Here is a 21,044-nt window from a genome sequence, read left to right as displayed (position 1 = left end):
CTCACACCAGTCAGAGTGGCTAAAATGAACAAATCAAGAGACTATAGATGCTGGCGAGGGTGTGGAGAGACGGGCACCCTCCTACACTGTTGGTGGGAATGTAAACTGGTGCAGCCACTCTGGAAAACAGTGTGGAGGTTCCTCAGAAAACTATCAGTAGAACTCCCTTATGACCCAGCAATAGCCCTGCTAGGGATTTACCCAAGGGATACAGAAGTGCTGATGCATAGGAGCACATGTACCCCCAATGTTCATAGCAGCAATGTCAACAACAGCCAAAACATGGAAAAAGCCTAAATGCCCATCCCCTGATGAGTGGATCAAGAAGATGTGGTATATATACACAATGGAGTACTACATGGCAATGAGAAAGAATGAAATATGGCCATTTGTAGGAAAGTGGATGGACCTTAAGGGTGTTATGCTAAGCAAAATAAGTCAGGCAGAGAAGGACAGATACCATAATGTTCACACTCATAGATCTAACAGGAAATTTTCAGAATGATCTAGCTTCAAGAAAAGCAAGCAGTTAGTGGTGCTTAAGAAAAATTGATTCAGTATCTAATGGATAGTTGAGACCTGTCACAACACAGCATTTTATATACTGTTAAGTGAAACTGCAATACAATCTAAGTTTATTTTGGGAGTGTTTGCTGTATCATTGGATTTAATGAAATGTTTAGAGGTACAGTAGGCATGACTTTGAGTATATAATGAAAGAAAATGTTATTGAGTTGTATAGGTTCCTTGTATATTTTGGATATTAACTTCTTATCAGATATATATGTCACAAATTTTTTCTCACATTCTGTAGGTTACCATTTCATTTGTTGGTTAAAGCATTTGACACATGTCAACATCCTTTTACGATAAAATTCTCAACAAATTAAGTATAGAAAAATGCACATAGGGGCACCTGGGTGGCTCAGTCCACTAAGTATCCAACTCTTGATATCAGCTCACGTCATGACCTCATGGTTCCTGAGTTTGAGCCTCGCATCAGGCTCCATGCTGACACTCATACTCAACAGTGAAAGTTGATAGTTTTTTCTTTAATAGGAAGAACAAAACAGGGATGCCCACTCTTGCCACTTCTATTCATCATACTACTGAAAGTCTTAGAGAAATCAGCCAAAAATAAATAAATAAATACAATGTATCCAAACAGAAAGTCTCTTTTTGTAGATAACACAGTCTTATATGAAAACCCTAAAGACTCCACACAAAATCTGTTAGAACTAATAAAAAATTCAGTAAAGTTGCAGAATGCAAAATCAATATACAAAATACATTAACAACGAACTTCTGGAAATAATACCATTTATCATAACATAAAAAACAATAAAATATTTAAAGATAATCTAAGCAAAGGGATGAAAGATACACTGCAAACTATAACATTAATAAAAGAAATTATGGAACACCCAAATAAATGAAAAAGTATCCTTGTTCATTGGGATTGGAAGAATTACTATTGTTAAAATATCTATACCACCCAAAGCAATCTACAGATTTAATTCAATCTCTATCAAAATTCCATTGCCATTTTTCATAGAAATAAAAACAATTCCAAAATTAATATAGAAACACATAAGACCTAAGCTAGCCAAAGAATTCTTGATAAAGAACAAAGCTGGAGGCATCATACTTTCTGATTGCAAACTATATTACAAAGTTGTAGTAATCAAAACAGTATGGCATTGGCATTAAAACAGACACATAAACCACTGAAACAGAATTGAAAGCCCAGATAGCAAATCATACTTCCATGGTCAACTAATCTTTGACAAGGGCATCAGTAGCACACAATAGGGAAAGGGTAGTCTTTTCAATAAATTGTGTTGTGAAAACTGAAGATCTACATGCAAAAGAATAAAACTAGACCTCTATCTTATGCCACTCACAGGAATTAACTCAAAATGGACTAAAAACTTAAATGTAAGACCTGAAAGCATAAAATTCCTAGAAGAAAACATATGGGAAAAACTTCCTTGCCATTGGTCTTGGCAATTACTTTTTTTTAATGTGATGCCAAAGAACAGGCAACAAAGGCAAAAATAAACAGCTAGAGAAATTTTCAAATAAGTAGAATAGGTTTTTCAGTGCTTTTATGACTAACAGAACTCATTCATCAATATTTTTTAAATTTTACTTAAATCCAAGTTAGTAAAATAGATAATAATTATTGTTTCAAGAGGAAAATTCAGTGGCTCATTTCTTACATATAGCACCCAGTCCTCACTTTAACAAGTGCCCTTCTTAATGCCCATTACAAATAAGGTTAAATAAAGTTCTTTAGGATAAAAAGGGAAATAATTAATCCACTTGAATACATACAAAGGAATGGAAGTCAGAGATTAAAAAAATATGTGGGTTAATATACAAGCCTTATTTTTTTGTTTTTATATCCTTAAAGTATAATTGACTGTTAAAATAAAAATAGCAACAATGTATTAGGAAGAGTCTTAACATACATAGAAATTGATTATATGACAAAAATAGCATGAAAAATAGTATATGGAAAAATAGGATTGTACTGTCCTAAAGTTTGGCACTCTTAAGAAAGTAAAAAAAAAAAAAAAAAGTTAAGGTGGACTATAAAAGATTAAAGGGGCATACTGTAATCTCTAGAACAATCACTTAAAGTATCGATATAGCAAAAAGTCAACAAAGGAGATAAAATGGAATATAAGGAAATACTTAACAATTCAATATTTAGTTAAATCAAAAGTAAGCGGAACATAAAAATGGGTAAAATGGTTAAGTTTTGTGATATTCTGCCAAAATTTTTAAAAAATTATTTAAAAATAGAGAACCAAAGGACAAATAAAAAAACATTAAACAAAGTATTAGACATTAACCAAACCTTATCAATAATTATATTAAGTATATGTGGAGTCAGCACTTTAATTAATAGAAAATCATTATTAGTTTTTATATAAAAAATAGGACGTTACTCTAAGCTGTCTTTAAAAATGCACTTTAAATAAAAAGAGAGAAATAAGTTGAGGTCAAAAGAAGAGAAAAAATCTATATCAGACAAATCTGGTGCAACCACATTAATATCAGTCCAAATACACTTCAGAACGAGGAATATCCCCCTAAATGATGCAGGATATTATATAGTGATAAAACTAAGCACATGTAACAAGCCTAATAACAGAGTTTCAAAATATGTGAAACAAAATCTGATAGAACTAATGGGAGAATATACAAATTCACAAACATAGTTGATAGAACTAATGGGAGAATATACAAATTCACAAACATAGTTATATATATTGTATACATATATTACATATTTTAATAGGACAAATCATATAAATCAAATTTATCCTAATAGAAACTTATAAAATGGGCAGAAGACATTATATACCAAACAAATGCAGAAGACACATTATTCTCAGTGCACATGAAACATGCTCCAAGACCACTCCTGGCCCACATACAAATATCAATACTACTCTACGGATTAAGTCTTACAGATAATTTTTTCATATTATAATAGAATTAAAATTAGAAATCAGAACCAAAATGACCTGGAAAGTAACCAAATATTTGAAATTGAGCAACATGCATAAATAATCCACAGATTAAAGAATGAATCACATGAGTAATTATAAAATCTCTGAACTGAATGATAACTAAAACACAAGATATTCAAAATCATGGGATGCAGTTAAAGCAGTGGTAAGAGGAAAATTTTTATCTAAAGTGCACATCAAAGAAAAAGAGAACAATTAAAAATTAATGCTGTTTCCAGTTTAGTAAGCTAGCAAATGAATGTCAAACTGAATTGAAATTATGAAGAAGAAAGGGAGTAATGGAGATACAAGCATAAAAAATAAAAAACATCAAAGAAACCAAAAGATGATTATTTGAAAAGTCAAAGTAAGTTATAACTCTCTATATATAAAGATCAAAATAAAGAGAAAATATATATTACCCATAGCAGCAATGAAAAAAGAAACATCATTATAGATTGTACAAACATTAAGAGAAATTATTCTGAAAATGTAATAAGACATTATTATGAAAAATTGTATGCCAATAAAGCTGACAGATTAGAAGAAATTAAAACTGAAGCTAACATAGGAAATTGGGGAAAAATCAGACTTTTTCTTATACCTGTTAATAAAAATAAATTTGTAATTAAAAACATTCCCACAAAGAAAACCAAAGCCTTATACAGGTTCATTGGTGATTTCCATTAAATATTTAAGGAAGGAATAAAATTGGTGTAAAAGTTATTTACTCTATTCGCTGCTAGGCAAGGAATAGGTAAAATGTTATTATGAGTAAATTTATCTTATAATAGGACAGCATAAACTTAATTTTTAAGAGATCTTAGTTTAAATATTACCGTTGCTACTTTCCAACTGTATGGTCTGGGTAATTTCTTGAACTTTGTAAGCCAAATTTTTCTCAACTATATGATAAGACTAAAAACATATCACCTTGTTGTACTGAAAACTAAAAACCAAAGATATTATATTTGAAGTACATAGCATTGGGGCATCTAGGTGGCATAATCGGTTAAGCATCTGACTCTTGATTTTGGCTCAGGTCATGATCTCACTGTTTGTGAGATGGAGCCCCAAGTCTGGCTCTGCGCTGACAGTGCGGAACCTGCTTGGGATTCCCTCTCTCCCTCTCATTCTGTCCCTCCCCCGCTTAATGCGCTCTCTCTCTCTCTCTGTCTCTCTCTCTCTCATTTTTCTGTCAATAAATAAAATAAAAAACTTAAAGAAAGAATCTATGAAGTACATGGCATAGATTTTAGTACTTCCTGGGTCTTCTAAACAATATGATTTGAAGAAATATTTCTTTTGGGGTTTCTTATCAAATGGCTATTTATGCTAATGAACCAATGAGAGAAAAAGCAATCACTTCAATCTTGACTCCAAATTATCTAGAATAACTAAGCATTGAAAAGTCAATAACAGATACAAAAATATCTTAGATGATCTAAAGACAGGCAATATGCTTTTAGTAAGTCCTATTTTTCTTAATACAGAACAAATTTTAATACATTGTATGGAATCATATAGATAAATAGCTATGGAATTCTAGTGGCATCTGAACTGAGCCTTGAAAGTTAAAACAATAATCATAGACAATGAGGGCAGCATCATAAAACAAAAGGAAACAAAATGAGAAAAATAGTTCAAGGCAGAAAAAATGAATTTTGTTGAGGACAGTAAGGATTTTTCATCAGGAGAACGGTCTCAGCTCTGCAGACTGATTCTCCTCTTCTAGAGTCCCTGCACGTACAAACCATCCCCTGAACACGCCTGGCACCCACTGGCTGTCATTCACTTACTCCAATATTCGTACTTTTTCTTCCTCCTCCAATCCAAATTTTAACCACTTTAAATGGTCTAAATTAAGCCCATCTTGCCCACTGTAACTCATGGTGACAACTCCTACTTTTGAATCTGTATACTATTTACATTCTTTTTCTCCTCTGGTTTAGCTTTTTGAAACAAATATCCACTCTGTTTAGTTTTTCACCATTGTCCTGGTGCTCACCAGCAGCCCTTCAGCATACATGCTGGACACTACGATTTCTTAGGATAATCAAATACTAAGATCCTGGTCCTAATGCATTTCAGTATCATGTAATTATGAAAGCAATGGGTCTTCTTGGGAGTTAAGCTAAGTTGTCTTCAATTTCTGCATTCCTAAGGCAGGCATCCTTCTATTATTCCAAGCCTGTATCATCCAAGTGAGATAAATATTAATTACTAATATATTCATCATTCTGAGACATGTAGGTAAGGTTCAAACTAGTAATAACTCTCATATTAACTTTTAAAACAATTGAGAACATTTTCCTCTTTTGCAAAAACATTTTTTAATATTATAAGAATAAGAAGGCAATAGTTGCCAACAGTTTGTACTAGTCAGAGATTTTATAGCCAAACTAGATACCTTCTGCATAAAATTAAACATCGTTTCCACAAATTACCTATTTCTTAAGGTTATGGAGGTTATATTCTCTGCAACATTCTTTTAAAAAATAGCTTAGATGCCTGGGTAGCTCAGTCGGTTAAGTGGCCAACTTCAGCTCAGGTCATGATCTCACAGCTTGTGGGTTCGAGCCCCACATCAGGCTCTGTGCTGACAGCTAGCTCAGAGCCTGGAGCCTGCTTCTGATTCTGTGTCTCCCTCTTTCTCTCTGACCATCCCCTGCTCAAACTCTGTGTCTCTCTCTCAAAAAAAGAAAAAACATGAAAAATAATTTAAAAAATAGCCTAGATAGATTGATTTTGTTTAAATGGCTCAAACATCTGGTCAATACATATTGCAGGTATGCAATTTAAAAATACTTTAATGTTAAATTAATTGAAAACATTCAGATAGAATATAAAAAACATAGTGACATGGATTATTTGCCATTATTTTTTCCATACATTCTCTATTATTCGAAAGATACTTTGGCCGTATTTCTGGGTTTGGTTCCTCTTTATTTAAGTGGCTGAAATAAAAGGCATGCATATGCACCCTTAAGAACTTCAAAGGTCACATCTCATTGTAGTTACATAATAAAGGAGACTTTACACTTGTTCTAACAGAAGAACAATTGCAGAGAGACTAACTCTGTAATACATGCTTTTTTCCTATACATCTGCATAATCATATATATTTGAAGAACATTTTAACAAAAGATATACGGTTGAATTCCATTACCAGGAACACATAACAAATACGTGAATGCTCCAACATTCAAATCAAAATGAAGGCATATTTGCCCATATTCTCCTCATAATTGCCTTTCACTTAACTACTTCTAATAACCCTCTAACAATTATCCATCTGGAAAAAAAAAGGTGGGGGCAAGTTCCAAAGCATTGAATCCAATCTCTTAGACTGCTGAGCAGCTGCCATTAAAGGGGGCATTTTACATTTACCCTCTGATTTATAAAAGAAGCACTTTCTAAATCTTGATCTGGGGAAATTAAAAGAGAGATCATGTGACTACCATTAAAAATCTTTCAGAATGGTGCCTCATAAGCCCTTGGCACCACTTAGAGTTTGTAAGGGCGAGAACCAAATGAGTGGGTGTTTTTGCTCTTTGACAATGTGGCTAGATTTCAAAATCTTTAACTGAGATTCTAGAAGACATAGGGAACAGTATTAACAATAAAGTTATTTAAGATAGAATCCCAGATTCTTTTGCAGTGTTTTTGCTTTATGTTTGAAGAATATCTCCTTCAAACGTCTTATTTTCTCCTACTAAAATAAAAGCATGGAATTTTTTCTTCTCTACTGGGGCTACATCCTTCTCCTGGTGCAGGCTCTGAACCTTTCACATGTCCCTCAGCCCATCTCTATAGGAGCCCTGCATGAACAGAGTCCCATACTATTCATGGGACCAGTGAATATAGTCACCAATGTCCTATTTAATAAAAATGCCAGCAGATCAAAAAAAGGCAGGTATTAGATTTTTTTAAAAAAGTAAATTTGACACAGAAATCTCTTCTTATGTAGAGAGTTAGCATTCAAATAATGTATGCAGTATTCTTCTTGGGTTCACTGAACTCTGGGCCAATTTTATCAATTTGTGCTATAGACAAAACCTGCCTTTTGTTGCTAAACCATTTTGTGTTTTCATTGCATCTCAGGTACTCAATGATCTCATTTTGTTACTATGATCAAGTAGCTCCCTATTGCTTATTTTAGGAATAAAGTCCACATTCCTTTACGAGGCATTCAGAGGACTCCATTTATGGCCAAAAGCTGTGTTTCCTTGCTCCCTTTCCACTTCTTGCCTCACAGTTCACAAGAGGCACTGATTGATTCCTCAATACGATCAGCTCCTAAATTTTTAATCTCTGAGTCTTGGTTTTTACTGTTTATACTAATAGAAATTTTATAACCCTTCACAAAAGCTGCCTAAGTCTTACCCAAGGCGTGTGAAACATTCTCTAGGAGGCCTCTATCAGTCCTTGTGTGCCTCTTCTCTTTACCAAAACTTTTTAATATTCTCATGCTGCTCATACTGTACTCTGTCGACTACAGATGTTTGTGTAGATGAGGAATCTACTGGAATCACTCAGTAATGTGTTTATTCCATAAATACTGTTTATTAATTCTACCATTCTAGGCTCTAGGAAAGACATTCTGCCTTTAAAGCAACTCACAGTCTGGCGTTCTACTAGGTATCCGGGTGCACAGATATCTTTTATGTTTGTGTCCCACAAAGCAAATAACTTTGTATTTCAAACATGAAATGTGGCCAACAGATGGTTGCTGATTGAAATTGATGTGATAAAATAAATCCTAGGTAAACAATTAGGAGATTATCATATTAATATACTAAGGAGAGTTTGTATTTTTTAAAATAATGAGCTTAGAAGAGATCCCGAAGCATCCTTCAGTAATGTTTTGGTAAAGATGGGCTTTCTTAGAGCTTCTCAAATTACAGAAAATAGCCAAATGTTTACTTCATGCATCCATCATACTCTTCAGGGATGTATTAATATAGATCTACATGGGAAGGCAGAGATAATATTATTCTATATGTAGACACAGCCTCAGAATGCAGTAAAACACTGATAGAATGTAAGAGTGTGGAGGACCACTGGGCAAAATTGAAAAGGAACTCTCAATTTTTTCAGAGCTCTGATCACAGGGAGGAATATGCACCCTGACAAAAACTGCAAATTATTTAGTTCAATAAAGGACTACCACATTTTAGAGATATGAACTTTTGCTTTATCTGTTCATTGCAAACTCATTCTTCTAATAGATATTTAGCTTTATAAAGCATAAAGCAGCAATATCTGTGAATTATGCAATTTATTTGACATGGCCATTTAATGGACTGTACTAACATTCATTAACTGAAAAAATTAAGTCTCTCACTTGGGCAGCTGCTCTTCATTCTTTTTTACAAACAAGGCAAGCAATTTTTAAGGTGACAGATCGCATACATTTAGGAAAATGTAATACTATGTTACAAAATCTAATGGCAGGCAAATCTCAAAAGACTTAGAAATTTGATTTGAATGAGATAAATGTTCAAAGGACTGCCTGCCTGCGTATCAGAAGCCTTTCTGAAGCTAAGTTCCCCTCCTTCTCTCCAGGACTTCCGAAGGGGCTCCTTCATCTCCTTTTTGATAGTCTCCTCCTCCAACCTCCTCTCCAGCTTTCCAACAAGGCTCTTTAAAGACCCATAATAAGTCCCTCCCACCTCATTACTCACAGTCTGGTTCCAGGCTTTAGGCCAAACAAGCCCTGACAACCTCTCTGGATATCCTCAACTGGATATCACTATAGCTTTCCTTAAAAAAAAAAAAAAATTATTGCATATAATATTTAAAATTCAGGACTTAAAGGAAACCTTAAGTAATATCTTCCTCAAAATAGTGCTTATGAAGCTGAGTATATGGGATCATTTTCCATGTGTTTAGGCCAGGCAGTTTCTCCTGGACAAGACTGTGACCATCAAACTCAGATGTCATGAAGAAGGAAGTGGAGGAAGGAGGTGGAGGAAAGGAAACCTCCAGAAGGTTATCAGTAACTCCTGCTCTGTGTCCACGGGGCAGGATGTCATCAGTATAAAATTTTTTTTTCAGGCTTTGTTCTGGAATTCTTTCCCATAAAATGAAAAGCAACATTTCATTCTAATATTACTCTTAAAACATTGACATAATATAGAAGGTTCTTCTGCCTGAGGCAAAAATCTTTTAATGAAGTATTTAAAGAATTGAACCAGATAGAAATGCTTACTGAGTTCTGCCTTGCTTCATTTTACTTTTTAAATATTTTGTATGCAAGCATGTATTTTGGAGAACAAAAAAATAAAGGAGAAGGAAGAGAAAGTGTTGCATCCAGAATCTCATTTTAGGAAAACAATTTTAATAATTGACTCTCTCTTTTTTTCTTTGTCTTTTTGAGTTCTTGAAATCATGTCCTATTCTGAAAAAAGTTCATCCACCTAAATGTAATTTCCCAGCTAGCAAATTCTTGTGACAGATTAAAATATAAAACTTTAATTTACCATATGCAAAAATAAGTAAATTTTGTTTTCATCAATACCATTTTGTGTTTGAATTCCACGAAAATTTATTTTCTACCATTTCCTGATTCATACTTAAACAGATCATTTCCCTACATGACATTATTCCATCTACTCCAGTTTGTCAAGTGTTTCTTGGGCATAAGTTCTGATGGCTTGCGTTCCCTTACCATGCTGGTTGTCATCCTTTGAAACTTGAGGTTGGATCCAGATTCCTTTATCTGTGAGAAGGTGCATTCCATGACCTCCATTGTCTCTGTCAGTTTTAAATTCTATGTTAAATCATAAGGTTGTTGTGATTAAATGAATACGAAGATGAACTCCCTTTGAAACTACAAAAGGACATGCAAATATGACTTGACAGGTAAGCAACATTAGTCATTGATGCTTATGTTTTTATCAGCTGGTAACTTAAGGAATCTGCCGTGATGTTCATTTCAGCATGGAGGCAGCATTTATCTTATGGGTCACTTAATAGCATCATACTGTCAACATTTACTTAACGTCACTTATATGCATTTCACCTGGCCTGCTTCAGAAGGAGTCTGGATGGTAGAAGAAAAAGTTCTTAAGGGATACACACTTGCTTGCTTTTTTCCCTGTACTTAATTGATCTTGAATGCCTTTTGTCAGTCCAAGAAAAAAAACTAATTAGAACTCTAGTGAATTTTCTGGTCAAACGATGATATACTTCTTATTTGTTATTTATTGGACCTCTCTGACATTCAGAGTACTTTTATTAACACCCATTTGAAAATAGCTGCAGGCTACACTGGCTGTGGCAGTCTACAACAGAATTATTTTTCAGATTTCAGTTTCAGCTATTTGTCAAGTGGCTACCTCAGAATGAGAGGAATGTTACATTTATTTTAGCACTATAGCCTCACTATAGGGGAAGATTTAATGCAATTTATGTGGTTATAAATGTACTGTTATTATGAAATGCACTGTGATATTTTAAAATTATATGCAACAGAAAAAGTCAAGTGTTTGTGAATCAATGCAGAAATACTCACTTGGAACTATATGGAAGATAAAATAAGTCATGGTCAGGCTGCATTTTAATTGGTACTAGAAAACTTTCAGAGTGAATAATATGAAATTTTTCTTTAGAAAATGATAAAATTGCAAATACAAATATTAGAGTGCATTTTCAAGGAATGAGCATTTCACATTTTCTCTTGCAAAGTAAATCCTTATACTAATATTGTGTGGTGGCTAACTAGCATAGATGGCTTTTGAATCTGTCTGTCTGGTTGATATCTCTCCTGTTATTTCTCGGCTTGTTTAACACCTTTGTGCCTCATAGGTTAATTAAATGGTGCATTTAAGCACTCACTAAAGAACATGCCCTCAACAAGAACTAAGTGTGATATAATTATCTCCATGTTGGTCATTTAGGAAAACAGTACAAGAAAGATTTCTGTGCACATGTTCATGTTAGGAAGTATGTAGCACATTTTTTGTAATGATTCTTGAGTGAATATAAATTTGTACTATTTACCAGAGCCATTCTAGCCTTATTTTTGTTAGTTTTTAAATTTTTTCCTTCTTTATTAAAGTATAGATGACAAATAACAATTGTATATAGTTAAGATGTGCCATTTGATATTTTGATATATGTATACATTATGAAATAATTACCATAACCAAGCTAACTTTCTTTGTATGGTGAGAACATTTTGCAAATTTAAGTATATAACACAGCCTTGTTATTTGTATGTTAATTATAGTCATATTGCTGTACATTAGCTCTCCAGAACTTATTCATCTTTCATAACTGGACATTTGTACCCCTTGACCAATACCTTCTCATTTCCTCTCTCTCTCTCTAGCCCATGACAATTCCCATTTAAACTGAGAAAAGTAAAAGTTAAATTCTTCTAGCATAAAATTTTATAAATATGCAGTTGTAAGATAATATTCTGATAGATTCTGCTTTCAAATACTCAACATATCACTTTATCCATGTAGGTATTTTATAAATGTTTGCTAAATGTAATAAAAATCTGGATTATGGTGTTGGAAAGAATATACATTGTGTATTCCACTGTGATGAATGCTGATTGTGCCTAACTTGTATTTCTGTTCTTTCAAGTACATTTTTTAAAAATTCACTCAAAGATTAGTTTCTTTCTTAAAAAACACTGTGAACATCTAACAAAACTCTTACTTATCAGACTGTGATACCTGTGATTCAAATCACCTCATGATGGCCTACAATAGAATCTTGATGGCCGTTCTGAGGAAATTTCAAAATTTAGAACAATGGTTTTAATGAGGAACATTTGATGTCAGTAGGATAGCCATCAGAGAATTATAAACAATATTCAAAAGTATTCTAGAAAGTCCATGTTGATTACTTAAATATCATAAATAAAATAATAATTCCCCTCTATTGGGCATTTTGTTTCTGACATTGTGCCAAGAGATAGAAAGATACATAGATAGATAGATGGTCATTTCATTATATCATTCTCACCTCACACTTCTGTTTCATGGAAAATATGGTCCACTGCTTTATAGTGAGAATTTATTTTAATATAATAGTTTAAACAAAAGAAATTATTTCCAGTAGACCTAAAATATGACTGATATGTGGTCTTGGCCTGATACTGATACTGTCACCTGATCATGATATAGTAGTTAAACAAATTCAAAATCCAACAAGCATATAAGAATCCTGCCTTAGAGGAAATAGCTCAGTGCTAAGGATTCAAAGAGGATGAGGACCTGGTATCAGTGTTCCCAGGAGCTTAAAGTTGGAGTGGGGAAGGTAGGGCAAAGACACATATTCCCATAAATTATACAAGATAGAACATCATGAGCTATGAGAAAGGTAAGAAACCAGTTGACTGAGTGGGGAGGATCTCAAAAGCTCAATTAGGAGGTAGTTTGTGAGCTAAAACTGGATAGGATTATTTTAATAGACTTTTCACATTATAAATCTCTACAGCAAGATTTCATTTATCCCACTACTCAATAAATATTTATTAGGCATCTCTCATTATCGATAACCAAGTTAACAGACAATAATACAATGTAGTCAGTGATGGAGATGAAGAAATGTTTTCTCTCCCTGGGACAATGAAGAACTGGAGATTAAGAAAATCTTATGGGGAAGAAATGATGAATGAGTGAACTTCTTCAAGACAAGTGGACATTATATAACTTAATCAGGTGAAGTTCTGGGAGGAGGTAATGTGTTTAGCATGCTTATGTGTTCAGTCACTAAAAACTGTAAGTTACTTATACCTTACCAGGTAAAAAACTCCAGCTAAGAGAAAACATGGGAAATGTTGTTAGTTTCATGTGTCTAGAAAACAAAGTGGTTGGCAGAAGTGGTCAAGAAGTTGGTGAATTGTAAGACTGTGTCAGAATGCCAAAGGCTTCAAAGGTCCTGCTATGGAGTGTGCTCTATATCTTGAATGCTTGGAGAGTTATTCAACAGAGAGACACGAATAGGAAGGAAGTTATCACAGGAAGTAAGAGGTTGGGGATTGGGGTGCATGACATGAGCAGAGTTGTATTCTAATAAGATCGCTCTGGAGGCACAGGGAGAATGACTTGCTGGAGGAGCGCACATTGTGAGACTAGCACAAGGAAAACAAGTTACAAAGAGAGAATAGTACAGATGAGAACTAGGAAGATTCTTTACTAGGTCAGTGGGAATATGGTTGGAAGTAATTGAATGATTGCAGAGGTGTGAAAGAGGGAGTTCAGTGATTAGGTGTTGGTAGTAATGTAAAGAAAAGAGTTAAGAATGGTAGCTAGTTCATTCTGGTTGGATGATTAATGCCATTTCCTGGGATTAAAACAAGAGAAGTGTATCTGAGAGGAGTGATAATAAGATTACAACCTTGCAAATTGAAAAATATAGCACCAAAATAAAAATAAACTTAAGAATTATAGGTTTATTCTGTTTCTCAACTGATTATGTAACCTATGACTTAAAACAAAGTATAGAAAATGTGCCTGATATGGACCTTATCACAGTTCATGTACTCACTGATTAATCTCATAAGGATATTAGTGAAGGCATAAAGCCAGGAATGAAGATCCTAACGAGGCAGTCATCACCATCTAAGTAAGGTACTACTAGAATACATGGGTATGAATAAAATCCTATGAGATTGGGTGTAGCCAAAAAAGGCACAAAGGATTTGAAGAGTCAAGGAAGTAGACTTTATTAATTGAATGGAAAGATGGAACAGGTGAATAGATTGGTGCTAAATGTGCTCAAGACGGAGTTTAAAGAAGGAAGTGGTCCATTGAATCAAATGCCACGAAGAGGTCAAATGATACGAACACTGAAAATATTTCCTTAGATTTAGCTACAAAGGTAGCATTTATGTATATCTTTGAAAATTTAAAAATAATGCTATAAATTATTTGTGGGTTTATACACATGTAGTAAAAATATAAAAGCCCTGTCAGGAAAAGTTCATACCAACTCTCAGATAGTGGCCAATCCAAGGTCAGAACTGCAACATTGCTCATCTCCATGACCCCATTTGCACTGTATTTCACAGGAATAGTGCCCTTGGAAGTGAGCTACATCATGATCCAGCTCTGGGGAAGTAACAACTGAACTGGCTATTAATCAGGGAAATAGCTTTAAAACTGAAATCAAAATGGCAATATGATAACATTTGTTAAATATGACTGGTGGTTACATGGATATTTGTTACATTTGTTTCTGAGTTGTCTATATATTTGAAATATTTAAGTAATTCTTAAAATTTTTAAGACATTTTTTATAGTTTATTTATTTTTTGAGACAGAGACAGAATGTGAACTGGGGAGAGGCAGAGAGAGAGGGAGACACATGATCTGAAACAGGCACCAGGCTCTGAGCTATTAGCACAGAACCTGATCCGGGCTCAAACCCACAAACCATGAGATCATGACCTGAGGCAAATTCAGAAACATAACCAACTGAGCCACCCAGGCACCCCTAAAGGCATTCTTAACACATGCCTGGATTCTCCCAACGTTGTCTCATGTGCTTTTTCCCTTTGCTGATTTGCTTTGTATCCTTTCATTATAAAAAATCATAGCCGTGAGGGCCAGTACATGTTGTTTCATCCATGTTGTTGCAAATGGCAAGATTTTCATTCCTCTTCATTGCCAAGTAGTATTCCACTATATATATATATATCACATCTTCTTTATCCATTTGTCAGTCAATAGACATTGGGCACTTTCCATAATTTGGCTATTGTTGGTAGTGTTGCTATAGGCATTGAGGTGAATGTGCCCCTTCAAATCAGTATTTTCATATCCTTTAGACAAATACCTAACATACAATTGCTGGGTCATAGGGTAGCTCTATTTTTAATTTTTTGAGAAATTTCCATACTGTTTTCCAAAGTGGCTGCACCAGTTTGCATTTCCACCAGCAATGCAAAAGTATTCTCTTTTCTCCACATCCTCATTGAATCTGTTGTTTCCTGAGTTGTTAATTTTATCCATTCTGACAGGTGTGAGGTAGTATCTCACTGTGATTTTGCTTTGTATTTCTCTGACAATGAATGATATTTAGCATCTTTTCATGTGTCTGTTAGCCAGCTGGATATCTTTGGAAAAGTGTCTGCTCATGTCTTTTGCCCATTTCTTCACTGGATTATTTGACTTTGGGTGTTGAGTTTGATAAGGTCTTTATAGATTTTTGGATACTAACCCTTTATCTGATATGTCATTTGCAAATATCTTCTCTGATTTTGTCAGTTGCTTTTTAGTTTTGGTGATTGTTTCCTTTGCTCTGCAGAAGCTTTTCATCTTGATGAACTCTCAATAGTTAATTTTTGTTTTTGTTTCTCTTGCCTTTGAAGCCATGTCTAGTAATAAGTGCTGTGGCCAAGGTCAAAGAAGTTGCTGCCTATTTTTTTCCTCTAGGATTTTGATGGTTCCCAATTTTACATTTAGGTCTTTCAACCATTTTGAGTTTATTTTTGTATATGGTGTTTAAAAACTATCCTCTAGGGGCACCTGAGTCACTCAGTCAGTTGAGCCTTGGACTCCTGATTTCATATCAGGTCATGGTTCCTAGGATCAGAGGTTCCTAGGATCAAGCCCCATGTCTGGCTCTGTGTTGACAGCATGGAGTCTGCTTGGGAGTCTCTATATCACTGTCTCTCTCTCTCTCTCTCTCTCTCTCTCTCTCTCTCTCTCTCTCTCTGCCTCTCTCCCCCACTTACACTTACTTTCTCTCTCTCTCTCTCTCTCTCTCTCTCTCTCTCTCTCTCTTTCTCTCTCTCTCTTTCAAAATAAATAAATAAACTTTAAAAAAGAAAACAAAAACTAGCCTCTAACCATTGTACTGTGTGGTAAGAATCTTACCCTTATTATTTATGGTTGGGCTACATCTTTTAAATAAATTTATGATAGAACTATTAAAATTATACTACTTGAGCCAGTATAGAATGACTACATTCTATAGCTAAACTGGATCATCTAACAACTTGCTTGAGAGCATTGAATATGCCTCTCTAATTTGCCCGATTGGACAATAAACAAAATTTCCAAACCATATAGTTTTTTAAATGAATACATTTTCTCCTTAATAATGGCTATCTCTAAATATCAGGGAGTACATCAAATGCTTAGTTGCAGCATTGTATTTTTCAAGACAATGATATTTATTTAGCAAAAATTGAATTCCTTGATTTACTGGAATTAAATTACTACTTAGGAACAGGAACCGTATTAATATACAGTTTTCATTAAGATGCTAATTTATTTAACATTACTTAACTCTCCAGTGAGTACACATTGTATAAAAAAACAGAATTCTGAAGTAATATAACTGCTGAGTAGTCCCTAGAGTATAAGAATTGCACATTCTTTCAAATTGATTTGTAATGGCATTATAGCAAGAAGCTAAGAATTTATGCATTGACCTACTTCTTTTCTTTTCTCATGAGAAAATGATACAAGTATAAATGGAAGACTTCATATTTCTGTAACTGTGTGCTTAGTTTTTGTGAAACTACATTAAACTAGCCCAGAAAGTTTGTCATTTTGTTCCCAAAACAATGTACAAATTTTAATCATTGAGATACAAAAAAAATTGGGATGCCAAAGGCCATGGTCCAGGCATAAACATAGACAGACAATCATGTTAAAGCAATAAGGAAATTTATGCTTGTGTGCAAGGTAAGTTAAAAATCTAATTTGACGTGTTTCTAAGTTGCTATTTCTCAGTACACTGTTTACTAAATAACCCTTCCCCACTATTTTGTTAACTTTTGATCATGTATTTAAAATGTTATATATAAAGCTATAGAGAAGATTATATGAGTTAACTAATTAATCCCACCATCTAGACAATAATAGTATTATGTTTGGTTAATTTTTTTCCAATATTATTTCACATATATATATCTACTCACAAAACTAAAAATATAATAATAATTTCTATTCAATGTTTTATGATTACATAATAAAAATATACTCCACATCATGAAAAGTCATTTTTAAATATTTTATGTATAGAACAGAAATATTTTTACTGCCCAATAGCTAGACATTTTTGCTGTTTTTTACATTTTTCTTCTACTGCAAGTAATATGAAGTGAACATCCTTTTTCTTATATCTCAGTCAGTATCCTTAAATATTTTCTAAGAATAGAGTAAGAAGGGGAAGTACTGAATCAAAAGAAATAAACTTTTTAGACATTCTTAATACACATTGGTAGTTTGCTTTCCAGAATATTATAGCCATTCACACATTTAACAGTTTCTGAGATTGTTCATCTACTTGCGGTGTCCAGTATGGAGAAATATCATGTTGATATTTGTCTTAATCTTTTGTAATTTGATGGGTTAAAGAATGTATCAGATAACTGCTTTAATTTGCCTTTCTTATTAATTAAATTCTACACACACACACATATTTATATACACATATATATGGAGAGTAATATCAGCAACATGGCTGAAAACACGTATCAGGTTTGTGTCCACACCCAACAACAAAAACTTGGCATCCATTCATGGAAGAAAGTACTTTTGTGGGAGGTATGGCATCCAGCACTCTATACCAAGGGACCCGGGAAGAACCTTGCCTACTTATGCATTAGGTAATAGGCAGATAGACCTCGGTCTTGACTGTGGACACTGCAGTGGCACACAAAGCAGCTCCGGCTTTTCTCAGCTGTGGTCCAGAAGCCCCCAGAAAAAACTGTCTTAGACAATCACCCATGGATAAGAGAGCCTTTGTGGAAGTCCAGGTTTTGAGCAAAGTTCTGGCATACTGATCACAAACACACACACACACACACACACACACACACACACACACGTTTGTTTGCACTGGAGAGGGAGAGAAGAACAGTTGGACTTTATCTGCATCAGCCCTCTTCCAAGGTGCACGGTGCGGGGCCAAGAAAGATCTTCTCAAACCATTATTTTTCCCACAAAGAGAAAGTACGAGCATGTGATTGAGCACCCAGCTTCTCCAGCTGTGTAGGATGTTTTCAAAGAGGTCCAATTCTTGGGCCTGGTAGCTCAGTCAGTTAAGCATCTGATTTTGGCTCTCACAGCTGTGGGTTCAAGCCCCACATCAGGCTTTGTGCTGACAGCTCAGAGCCTGGAGCCTGCTTCAGATTCTGTGTCTCTGTTTCTTTCTCTGCCCTTTCCTTGCTGTCTCTCTCAAAAATAAATAAACATTAAATTTTTTTAAAAAAGAGGTCCATTTCTCTCTCAGTCTTGGTAACGATTTTTGGATATGATACCAAAAGTACATGAAACAAAAGCAAAAGCCAACAACTGGAACTACATCAAACTAAAAAGCTTCTGTACAGCAAAAGAAACAATCACCAAAAGAAAAGGGAACCTATGAAATAGGAAAAAAATTTGGAAATCATGTATGTGATAGGGGTTAATATTCAAAATATATAAGTAACTCAGATAACTCAAGAGCAAAAATACCAAACAGTCCAATTAAATAATGGGCAGAGAAACCAAATAATCAATTTTTCCAAAGACATACAAATTTCCATTGGATACATGAAAAAATTTCTCAGCATCAGTAATCATAGGGAAATGCATATCAAAACTACAGTGGGATATCACCTTATACCTGTTTAGAATGGCTATTATCAAAAAGATAAGACACAGCAAATATTAGCATGAGTGTGGAGAAAAGGGAATCTTTGTATACCATTTGTGGGAATGTAAATTGGTACAGCCGCTATGTAAAACAGAATGAAGTTTTCTCAGAAAAATTAAAGATAGAACTACCATAGGATTAAGCAATCCTACTTCTGTGTATATATCAAAAGGAAGTCAAATCAGTATTTCAAATAGGTATCTTTACTCTGATGTTCATTGCAGCATTTCTCACAATAGCCAAGATGTAAAAACAACTTAAATATCCATCCATGGATGAGTAAAGTAGACGTGCTATATATACAGAAGGGAATATTATTCAGCCATAAAAAAGAAGGAAATATATTTGCAAAAGAACTGATGGACCTTGAGGGCATTATGCTAAGTAAAATAAGCCAGACAAAGACAAATACCATATGATTGCACATATGTGGAATATAAAAAAGTCAAACTCCTAGAAACATAAAGTAGAACAGTGGGGCCTGGATGTGGGGAAAACATGTTGATTAAAGGGTGCAAACATTTAGTTACAAGATGAGTAAGTTTTGGGACTCTAGCATATGCCATAGTGATTATACTTAACAATTCTGTGTTATATACTTGAAATAAAGAAATGGTAATTATCTGAGGTGATACAGGTGTTAATTAACCCTACTGTTGTAATCATTTCACAATATATTAATGTATCAAATCAGTACATTGTACACCTTAAACTTATATGGTGATATATGTCTATATATATGGAGTTATGTCCTACTAAATCTGGAAAAAAGTACATAAAACATTTTGCTTACACATTCACTCAAAAATAAACATTAAATTAATATACTTTTGCTAATTATCTGTTTATGTCATTTTCCCATATCTGTTTCATATTTGTTACATTACAGTGTGTGTGTATGCACACATATACATATAAACATGTATCTATTATGTATGTTGAGAATATTCTCCTAGTTTGTTGTTTCTTTTTAAATTTGGTCTATCATCCCACCAGCGCCCACCATGGCCACCATTCAGCAAGTGGTAGGAAGATGGAGCTTAGTGAAGAGCAAAGGCTTTGACAAATACAAGAAGGAAGTAGGAGGGGGGATGTTCTGTGAAAAGTGGGTGCAATGGCCAAACCAGATTGTGTCATCTCTTCTGATGGCAAAAACCTCATCATAAAAACCGAGAACACTTTGAAAACAACACAGTTTTCATGAAACTTGGGAAGAAGTTTGAAGAAGCTACAGCTGATAGAAAAACTCAGACTGTCTGCAACTTTACTAACAGGGCATCGGTTCAACATTAGGAATGGGATGGGAAGGAAAGCATAACAAGAAAATTGCAAAATGGGAAACTAGTGGTGGAAGGCGCCATGGGCAATGTCACCTGTACTTTAGTCTATGAAAAGGTAGAGTAAAAATTCCATCATCATTTTGGACAGGAATTAGTTGGGAGGATGAACAAGCTCACGTCAATGAGCAAATCTCCGTACTGCTTTTATTTTTCATTTCTGCGTTCAATTATCTTTATCGTAAACACTTTACATGCAACTATTTCAAAGTGTTGGCTTAATTATGATAATCCATTTGGTTAATAAATCAATGTGCTTGTGCTAAAAAAATAATAAAAAAACAAAATTTGGTCTATCATGATTTCTGCAGGCAAAAGATATTTAAGGAGCCAATTTTATAAATATATTCCTTTTTGATTCATGCCATTACTTTGAAATATTTATATTACCTTTCAGTGTACTGTTAATATAACATATATAATGTAAATTATAAATATATATAGACACACACATATCATTTAATCTATCTAAAATGTATTTGGCTTATGCTGTGAGATAAAAATTTAATGGCTATTAAATCTAGACAGATGGAGAGTATATTTGTATAATTCTTCAACGGGCTCT

General features: G+C 34.1%; 1 protein-coding gene and 1 pseudogene across 3 annotated transcripts in view; one reads left to right on the top strand and one right to left on the bottom strand.

The window, feature by feature from the left end:
• Window positions 1-21,044, bottom strand: part of GRM1 (glutamate metabotropic receptor 1) — a 401,855-nt gene that overhangs the window by 142,382 nt on the left and 238,429 nt on the right. The gene's annotated exons all lie outside the window — the stretch shown is intronic.
• LOC115296801 lies at window positions 20,147-20,546 on the top strand (annotated as a pseudogene).

This window comes from Suricata suricatta, chromosome 7, assembly GCF_006229205.1.
Source record: "Suricata suricatta isolate VVHF042 chromosome 7, meerkat_22Aug2017_6uvM2_HiC, whole genome shotgun sequence".
In the NCBI taxonomy this organism is placed as follows: Eukaryota; Metazoa; Chordata; class Mammalia; order Carnivora; family Herpestidae; genus Suricata; species Suricata suricatta.
The sequence above is the reverse complement of the archived record's forward strand: the minus strand, read 5'-3'. Positions and strand labels throughout refer to the sequence as shown.